Source organism: Typopeltis vanoorti, chromosome 19 (genome assembly GCF_054136105.1).
Source record: "Typopeltis vanoorti isolate ZY-2024b chromosome 19, IOZ_Tvanoo_1.0, whole genome shotgun sequence".
NCBI classification, from domain to species: Eukaryota; Metazoa; Arthropoda; class Arachnida; order Uropygi; family Thelyphonidae; genus Typopeltis; species Typopeltis vanoorti.
In genome coordinates, this window is record NC_143567.1 from 40,314,756 (window position 1) to 40,325,391 (window position 10,636).

A 10,636-nucleotide genomic window follows, 5' to 3' on the forward strand; every position below is an offset into this window, starting at 1 on the left:
TTATATAAAAGTTTGTAGTACGTAGTACAGGGGGGACACAAAATGTCGTGATAAGGAAAGCCTGTAATATCTGATTAAGCATCATCACAAAGCACGGCCTCGAAATACTACAGTAAACTTAACTTAATCACGTAATCACGCAACGAGTATAATATTCTACACTGCTACTTTTACTGTATCCAAGCATTTTTATGTTATTCTGACACCCACCCACCCACACAGAGTCCGTTGAGACCGAAGAAGATTACGAAAAATCCCAAATACTATATTTCATCAACATCTAAACATGGACACCCTAAAGTCTGTGTCACTTGAAGGCCTCCGTACGAGTATTTGTAGTAATAGCAATATTGCAAAATTAGGCATAGCTGTTTAGATTCCGAACTGTGCTGTTATATACAATAACATGCATATTTCTTATAAAATGCGCCATTCTGAATGGAGCCATCCATTTTGCTGAGATTCGGTGTTTGACGTATTCACTAAAATTCTCATTATTTTTTTTTTGTTTGTTCGTTTCAAAAATTCTAATACATAATGCTATGAAATTAAGCAGCATAATAATGTAATATATATTATAGAAGATTTTAGTCTTTTGTGAAAATTATGATGTCATGAATTTTCATTGTACTGCGGCTATGAGGTGTCCTTACAGGTCGACCAGAAAACGACCTCACGACATCATATTAATAAATTCCATTTTAACATAATAATAATAAGAGAAAGAACGTATTTTGAATATCACAAAAACTGTATGAATAATTACGTAATTATAATTTTTGTAATTATATCACTTAACGAATGGTTGTATTATATTAGTGCTGTGGGTGGGCTACGAGTTACATAATGAGGAAATCCTACACTATTAAGATGGATCTTATTGAAGCCACTTCAGGTCTCCGGGAAGTAAGAATTAGGAGTGTTATCCCACACAGGTCAAAGAAAATCGTCCCCATGTAAAGTATGTACAAGTATCCATGATTTATAATGGGGAATGTGCTTACAAAACCGCGATGTGTTAATACCGTGTTATGTTACGCATTGTTAGTCCCTACTCCACAATAACTTATTAACCACCTATAGCTTCAGCTAAGCTAAAAAAAAAAAAATCGAAACTCTTAAAGTTCATTTTGTCTTTTAAAGAAGAATATAAAATAATTAGATTTACAATTTTTCTTTTAATGATAACAAATTTACTTTAATTCAAAGTTTAATTTATTTCAAAATTTCTAAGAAGATTGCTTGAAATATCGTGTACATTAAGCCTGAAAAAACTAACTAATTTTGAATAAAACGAAAAAGACATAGGAAGTGAGCGTACGTAGTTTAAACCAACTGACAACTCTTCATATAAAAAATTATGTTAAATTTATTATTTTATTTCAATTCAAGTTTCTTTTCTTTATTTGAAAAACATAAAAAGTAAAATCATAAATAAATCTTAGACACTCAATTAAGTTTAGAGTAACATTCTTTATATACTCAGCCTGTTCATAAATGGGAACTAGGGTAGATTACCGTGAGATGTGGTCATTAACACCTTTGGAGGGTAATGGATGGCAATGCTGTAGCCAATGAGGTTCTAACTGATGCTCGGCTTTTGCTGTTACCCTCCTGTCATGATCAGTGCTTTAATAGCTCAATAACCTTATCTCTACACTGTTCTCTACAGATAACGGGGAAGATGAAAAGCATTCTTGCTTCGCCCCTTCAAGCCAGTCTTTATAAGGACTATAAGGAAATGGGAACGAGATTGGGGTATGAACTGAATCGACTGTGATGTGAGATGCGGTGATTAATTAATATACCCTTGGAGGGTAATGGATGGCAATGCTGTAGCCAATGAAGTTCTAACTGAGGCTCGGTTATTGCTGTTACCCTCCTGCCATGATCAGAGCTTTAATAGCTCAATAACATCTTATCCCTACACTGTCCTCTACAGATAACGGGGAAGGTGAAAAGCATTCTTGTTTCGTCCCTTTAAGCCAGTCCTTATAAGGACTATAAAAATGGGAACGATGATTAATTTTCAGAATGAATATTTGTCATCCTTCTCAGCTTCAGAATGTTTCTGTTTAATAATAATATTTATATTATTAATATTATTTACTTCTTTTTTTTGAAAAAGGCAAGGGATAAGAATAGTCCCACTGTACCCTATGCATGTCTTATGAGGCGACTAAAATGGATACTCAGGGAGGGTAATGGATGATAATGCTGAAGCCAATGAAGTTTTAAGTGAGGCTCGGCTGTTGCTGTTACCCTCCAGCCATGACTAGAAATTTTAGCTCAGTAACACCCCATCGACACATTTTCTTCAACAGATAACAGGGAATATGAAAAGCATTTTTCTTCACTCATCTAGCCAAAATAATAATAAAATGAAAAAGACTTCCTTCATAGCGTGGGAATAGTTTTCTAGAATATTTCGAAACTTATATTTCCAAATTATTACTTTATTGGTCCAGTGTCCACCATAAGAAAAAAGGAAGAGAAAAGTGTAGCAATAACCAACTTCACAAATCAAATCAACAACGCTCTGACAATGGTCATCTTGACCAAATCTCCTTATAAACTTAACCGACTCCAGGATGACATGATATATTTAATAAGAGATAAGAATAAAGCATGAAAAAGATATTATAATACACAAGATCGAAAAATATTAAATAAACTTAATAATCAAGTTAGAGAAGCTCTCAAAAACCACAGAATTCAAGAGTGGGAAAACAAGCTCACATCTCTCAGTCTCGACGACCACTAAATATGGAAATTCTTTAAAGCTCTTAGTATCAAACACAAGTCCTCTCCCAATGCAGGAAGAACAGGGCATCGTATTTACAGATACAGGCAAATGAAGTTCTTGTCAGCAATCTTGAAACGTAATGCAATTCAGTATATGAAAACATAAATATCAACTTTGTTTGTAAGATTCACCAATATGCCAGACGCACCTTAAGTCAATTCACAAACAATCTGGAAGCGATTAGTCCTACTTCTTTAATTGAAATAACTAATATCATGAAATATCATAATAACAGGAAAGCACCAGGTCCGGATGGAGTCAACAAAATCAAGAAACCCTCAAAACTACTGGCCCATCAGTTTACTGTTCAATTTAGTTAAAATTGCAAAATAATTTATCCTATCCAGACTGCAAGAAACGACAGATAATTAAGCATCGTACCAAATGAGTAGGAAATAGGATTGAGTAGGAAACCAAAACAATTTGGTTTCCTACTCAATTACAGCACAGTTCACCAAATTCATAGAGTTGTTGAGTATATTACTACAGGATACAACTGGAAACAACACACAAGTGCTGTATGTATTCCTGGACCTTGCCAAGACGTATGATAAAATTTGACAACAAGGATTTCTTTATAACTTATTAAACAAATATCTCAACTAACATGATACGATTAATTAAATCATATCGCAGTGATAAGAAAATGCAGGTTAAAATTAACAGTATAAATTCCACCCTGCGCAAAATTACAACAGGAGTTCTACGAGGCTCTTTATTGGCTCTACTTTTCTATTTACATGGAAGATATCTCAAAATCCTATGGTGACCATCTCAGATTCATATGCAAGTGCCACAACTGCACTGACAAGATCACTTCACCCTTGCCAACTAAAAGATTCCAAAATAGCATCTTCAGTTTGGAAAAATGGTTCTCCGAATGGAGACTTCAAGTGAATCTACAAAAACATTTTGCCATACTCATCAACAGAAGGCTAGCATCCCCCAAAGGAGATTTTTAGTTGTTCAATACTAAGATTCCATGCAAACAGAAACAAAATACCAAGGTATATGAAGACCTCGTTTAACGCGAATTCCATATGCGCGATAATCAGTTTGTGCGATTGAATGAAATGATACTATTTCCCGCTTTAAGTGAGTGATTAATCAGTTAAACGATTTTTTTTTGTTATTACGCGAAATTTTTTGTCCCCAATCTGCAGCGAGCAGAAAAGCTGGAAGTCATTAAGACACATGAAAGTGGCGATAGTACAATGATTGTGCGGGACCTGAGATACAGCGAGTCTACAGTTTGGACTATATTAAATAAGAGCAAAGCATACAAAGAACAAGGAAAAGTTGCTACTGCTTCTTTAAGCATGCAAATCACCCGAAATAGAAGCCATTTAATGATCAAGATGGAGCGTCTTTTATCACTCTGGATTGAGGATTATAACCAAGAAAGAATACCTCTTAGTACGGGGAATATTCAGGCAAAGGCTCTCAATATTTTTACCTCATTGAAAGAAACCAAATTTCAAGAGGAATGTGAAAGCTTTACTGCGAGTTTAGGATGGTTTGACCGTTTTAAAAATCGAAATGAACTGCATAACGTAAGAGTGACTGGGAAATCTGCTGGTGCTAATAAAGATTCTGCAGCCAAGTTTCCTGGATAATTCAGAAAGCTGATTACGATGATCGGCAAATAATCAACGAAATTGATCTCTTTTTGAATTGTATGCCAACAAAAACTCTTTCTCAGCTAAAACTGAAGCATCTCAACCAGGATACAAAGTATCTAAAGATCGTCTTACGCTTTTATTAGGAGGCAATGCAAAAGACGATTTTGAACTCAAGCCTATGTTAGTTCATCGGCGCCAAATCAAAGATCTAGCATTATTGAAGAAATCAACACAATTGGAAAAGAACTTGGATTTAATGAACTGGATAATGAAGATGTGAGAAACTTGCTCGATTCCCATTCAGAACATTTAAGCGAGAATAATCCCCTTCAACTATAAGAACAGCGTACATATGAAGAAGAAGAAGATGATGATGGGGAGTGCCAACTAGTTTTTCAATCACACTGAGCATGCTAAGGAGATTTTGTTTGATTCTGATCCTGATATGGAACGATTTGAAGTCTGCCTAAATCTTAATAAAGCGATCGCGAGCTATCGCAAATTGCATGACGAGATGAAAAAGTCAAGCACGATTCAAATATCTTTACTTAATTTTGTTTGTAAAAAAGTAGTTCAATCAAATGTTTAGACATTCAATAAAATTGAAGCAATTGATTTTTATTAACTTTGATGATTTTATCCTCTAATACTGTGCTTTTTTTTTCAAATTTACGCTACCTGATGGATAAATTATAATTATTCCTATTGTTAATTGCATTCGCTTAACGCGATTTCGCTTAGCGCGCATTGATTGATGGATTAATTAATCGCGTTAAGCGAGATTTTGCTGTTTACAATTGGACAAACGAGAACTATTCGCTAACCACGTCAAACTCATCTGTACGAAAGTATCCAAAGCAATCTTTCAAGTTTATCCGACGCAGCAAACTAAATACAAGAAATAAACTACGTACTGTACCAGATGGTAATAAGACCTATACTTACTTACAACGTGCCAGCTTGGAGCCATACATCCAAAGAGTACAAAAACCAAATGTTTACGCATGATATTAGATGCTCCATGGTTAATCAGAAATGAACAGATTCATCGTGATACCAACATCCAACATATCTTTCATTCTTTATTCACTAGCAGCAAAGTACTTCTCAAAGTACTTTGAGAAGTACTTCTCAAAGGCTGCCAGGCACTCAAATCAACTTATCAAACAAGTTGCAGATTACAACGAGAGTGATTACTACGAACATAAAATACCTAAAGCCATTCTACTATCTATTAATCTCACTTAAACTTACAGCTCCCAAAGGTTCAGCTTAAAGCTCACAAACTATCCAGAATCAAATAAACTCTATTCACAGACAAATGGGAATACGAAAAGCACATGCTTCACCTATCATATAAGAAGCGTTTGTTGGAAAAAAAAAAAAAAACTTTTGACGACAGCAGTGGAATTGTTCATTTATTGAGCTAGCGTAAGGTTGTAAGGATGTATAGGAAAAAGTATTTCATTCTGTCCTGACCTTTTCTTAGCATGGGCTTCGATTTGTAAACCTTACTGGTGTTCTCTTACGTGAAAACAAGTTTATCACAAAGCTGCCCGTGGAAACTGATTATTTATTTATTTACTTATTGATTAATTTTTATTTATTTGTTTTCATTGGAATAAATTTATCTCTTTATCTGCCAGTATTGAGATCATACGTTATTTTTGGAGATGAAATCGAAATTGTAAAACAACTTCATCTGCACCATACTCAACGCATGCGCAAATGTGAGAACAGCGAATAGAAACTTTCGAACTAGACCCGAAAAGAATGTGGCATGGCGACTTCCACTAGGTCAGTGAGTGGTCGGGGACTTCTCATGGACGAATGTCCTAAAAAAAAAACGTAACTGTCGTATTAGCTCATGAATGGTTCAACCTGACTCTAAAAGTTGATCACATTGAGTTATTTCGAGAGGTGACCAAGTCAGCCAGTTCTTTCCTGAGTATCTTTCTTTTTAAAGCTAGTTCCTGAACTTTCCAAATTTTAGGAGTGCATTTTATTATGTGTATTTTAAAACAAAAGCATCTATTAGCTTCAAGACATGGAGGAAACGTACGAATGTGCTGTTTAATCTCTAATTAAATTCAGTATTCTCAGAAAACGTTATTTCGGCGTGGTTAGCCTAGTGGCTTTGCGTTTCGCAACCCTATGCCTGGGGAAGGAGTGTCCCAGATTCGATTCCCGTCGAAGACGTGAGGAATTTGAGGATCTTTTTCAGACATAGCCAAGTTAGCTGGTCTTGGGTGCGGGTAGTAGGGTTTTTTCCGCCAGTTTATCTGGCGTTTTTCATCCCGCAAGCAGGCAAACCTGCCCCGTGAACATACGCTTCTACAGTCAAAAATATACCCCCTCCCCAGCGGCAGACTAGATGACAGGTCGGTTGGGGGTACTAACAAGAAGTCGCATCTAAGTAACACGGGGACCCTGCATAAGAAGCGGGAATAATGCGTAGAGAAAGAAGAAGATTCTCAGAAAAAATTATAGGGTCAGCGATAGGCATTGTAGTAACCTCTCAAAATGTCTTTTTTTTTCTGTTTTTGTAAAAATAAGAACATAAGAATATAATATTACGGGAATGAAGATAAAATTAGAATTAATTAAATTTAAAATAATACAAAGTTAAATTCTGTGCATGATAGCATTTCGAATTCTCTAATAAACATAAAAATAATAATAATATATAAAAAACTGTTAATAAAATACATCTAAAAGCAAGAATCCTAAAAATATCTGATCCTTCCCCAAGTGGTCGAGCCGATACATGTCTACACTCAAATGTATTCAAGAATGAAAGTGATACATTAGTTCTTTTTATGAAAGGTTACTAGTCTTAGAAGGAGACAACTTTCCTGTAAACAAGCAAACTATTCGCAGACACATAACGCTAACAGACTGATCTTACGAAGGTTATGAGAGCCATTTAGTGGTTATATTTGCACGTAGGACTAACACAATCATTCTATGAGCACATTTCCAGACAAATGAGTTTTACAATTAATTCCTCAACAACATATTCTAATTCTGTAACTATTTTATTATTATTATTATTATTATTATTATTATTCGTGATACCTCCAAAGAGTCCGAAGACTCATCGCGGGAGAACACCGACTATACAACTATCTCCACCACTACACCGAACCTCTACTACCAATCATCTCCATCAACGCCATCTACCGCCCACCACCGCAACTAGTATTTTTTGACTGTACATTGCGTGTGTTCTGAAAGGCCGATTTGTCTGTATGCGGGATGAAAAACCCTAGTTTCCGGGAGAAAAAACCCCGCTACCTCCGCATAAGATCGGCTAACTCACCTTCGATTGAAAAAAAAGTCCACATAAAGATTCCTCTCATTACGACGAGAATCGAACTTAGGCCTATTCCAATCGAAGGGCACAATGTACCATTGTTCTTCCAATTGCGTTACGGAGGCGTGGTAGAAATATAACTGTTTAGTTCAAATCACGAAATCTTACTTTGGAATATGAAAGTTAGGCTTAACGTACACATAAGTTTATCGAAGTACTGAATACTTCCTACAGGGCAAGATAGTAAAACAGGCCTTCTCCTAGTATCAGAAAATTTCTGTCGGTACTCGATGGCTCCCAATCTATTAATGACATTATTTTAACATCTACAAAAAGGTGATACACTTTTCCCCGCCTATCCCCAAAGATTCTATACGATGATATAACTAATTGACCCAGTTAGAGAACTCGTGGCGTTCGAGGTCACAGGCGTCGGCAATACAATGCGATTGTCGAAAATAACCTTGGCTTTGAAAGAATGCCGTCAATCGACCGATTAATTTATTAGACTTTTTTCTCAGCTGGGTAATTTTTCCACGTGGAAAACACAGATTGCTCCAAACTTCCAGGTCACATGACTGTGAAAACGTATAAATTGTGGGTGTGGATGGAGCCAGAGCATCTATCTTCTTGAAGAATCCCTCAAGAACGTGAAACCATGAAGGTAAGATGTCTGTATTTTATTCATTGGTTAGTAATACTTAGAATTAGATTGAAGTTATTCTTAAGATTTGTTGTGACCTTTCTGGGACACAAGATAGATTTAAGCTGGAGAGAAAGTTCTATAGCCAGCGTGTATTTTGTTCATTTGTTGTATAAATATTGAAAGTCTCTATAGGAAGGAGTCCGCAGAATGGGTTTTATAAATTTTATAAACCCTTTTTTAAGGGTTATTCGCGTTTTTTAAAGGGTTTTTAAGGATTTGTTTTAATTGAAGGTGTATTAGCTTGTTTTGGATGGAGGTAGTGGAAAGGGTCCGTTTTTGGGAGTGTTTCCTACCATGAAAACATCCAAAATACGTAGTCTTACCAACTCAAATAACAGACATAATCTTCAATGCCTTCGTTCTTTTCAGGGAGCATTTCCTTTTAATAACAATAGCCTTCTGGATACAGTTACATATATTCAACAATAATGACTTTGCATAGCTAGATATGTTTTCAACTGATTATAACTTACTATATTCTTTCTTCCAGGTCCTCATCCTTTTCGCTTTCATTGCTGCTGCCAATGCAGTAGCCATTTTGCATCATGGCACTGGAGCCAGCACTCAATATCGTGGCCAAGATGTGAGTATTTCATCTTTATTCGTGTAGTCTGTAAATATACAAATATTCGTAGTTGAACAATAAAGATTTTTTTTTCTTTAAAATATAAAATATGGAATAATCTTGAAAAGTACTCCCGTATCTGGTATGTTTTCGAAATTATCCGCAATTATTTAAGATGAGAGGATTGAAATCGAATCGAAATACACACTTTTCAGGCGTATATATATATATATATATAAGCAGTCTAAATTTGAGTTAAATTTATAAAAATGTTTTTTTAAATAAATTTTTTAATAAATATACTATTTTATGAAAGCTTTAATTTGTTTTAATATTTCAGTAATTATTTTAAAATCTCTAAATTTTTAAAACACCTTTTATAAATAAGGATAAAGTTAATCTTAAATGGAGAAATATGTTACTATTAAATTAACCCTTGGAGGGTAATGGATGGCAATGCTGTAACCAATGAAGTTCTAACTGAGGTTCGGCTATTGCTGTTACCCTCCTGCCATGATCAGAGCTTTAATTGCTGAATAACACCTCATCCCTACACTGTCCTTTACAGATAACTGAGAATATGAAAAGCATTCTTGCTTCGCCCCTTTAAGCCAGTCCTTATAAGGACTATTAAATTACATTATATTAAATTAAGATATTAAATATAATACCTTATGATATGATAGGGAATTAAATAAATATTATATATTATAAGGGATTAAATAACGAAGTTTTGTTACAAGTATGTTGTTAGGAATATGAGCAGAAATATCGTACTCTATGAAACGACAGTTAATCAACAATTACGTCAATTGTGTTTCTATTATACAATAGAAAATATCGAGAATCAGTCGAGGAGGTTCTTTTATTAATTTTTTATTTACATTTTTATGTGTAATGGCTGATAATATGTATTATAATTTATATATTCCTTTTTTGCCTTTTAGTCACTGTTCATGAAATTCGTACAGAAAATAGTTATATGACCTGATAGTGATAGTTATATAAAAACACATATATGACCTGAATGCACATTACAATTAAATATTTAAACATTAATATAAATGTAAGCCAAAAAGTTACTTATTAACACTAATATTCAGACGGAGCTGTATAAAAAACACATCCATTTTTTATACAGCAATTTATCATGAACAATGAAGTTTGCCGTACAATTTTCAAAGCTTTTTGAATTATTAATAAACGTGTACAAATAATAGAAATGTCTCTGATTCTAACGAAGAATCATTTTATCTTGCAGATTGCTGGCAACTATGCCTTCGGTTACAATGAAGGTCATGCTACCGGCGGTACCTTCCGTAGAGAACATGGCGATATCGCAGGTAACAAGGTTGGCTCCTATGGTTTGAGTGATGCCGATGGTCGTAGCCGTGTGGTCAACTATGTAGCTGACGCTGCAGGTTTTCGGGCCGATATCAACAGCAACGAACCTGGTGTCGAACCCAAGGATCCCGCTGCTGCTACCATTAACAAGGGACACGTTCTTGGCTGGGCAGGTCACCATCTCGGTTACGCAGGTCATCTTGGATATGCTGGTCATCATGGATATGCTGGCCATCCATGGGGCTGGGCTGGCAACTGGGGTGGTCAGTGGTGGTAA

General features: G+C 35.2%; 1 pseudogene; it reads left to right on the plus strand.

Moving 5' to 3' along the window:
- Positions 1-870: 870 nt before the first annotated feature.
- LOC150096022 (cuticle protein 14 pseudogene) lies at positions 871-10,636 on the plus strand (annotated as a pseudogene).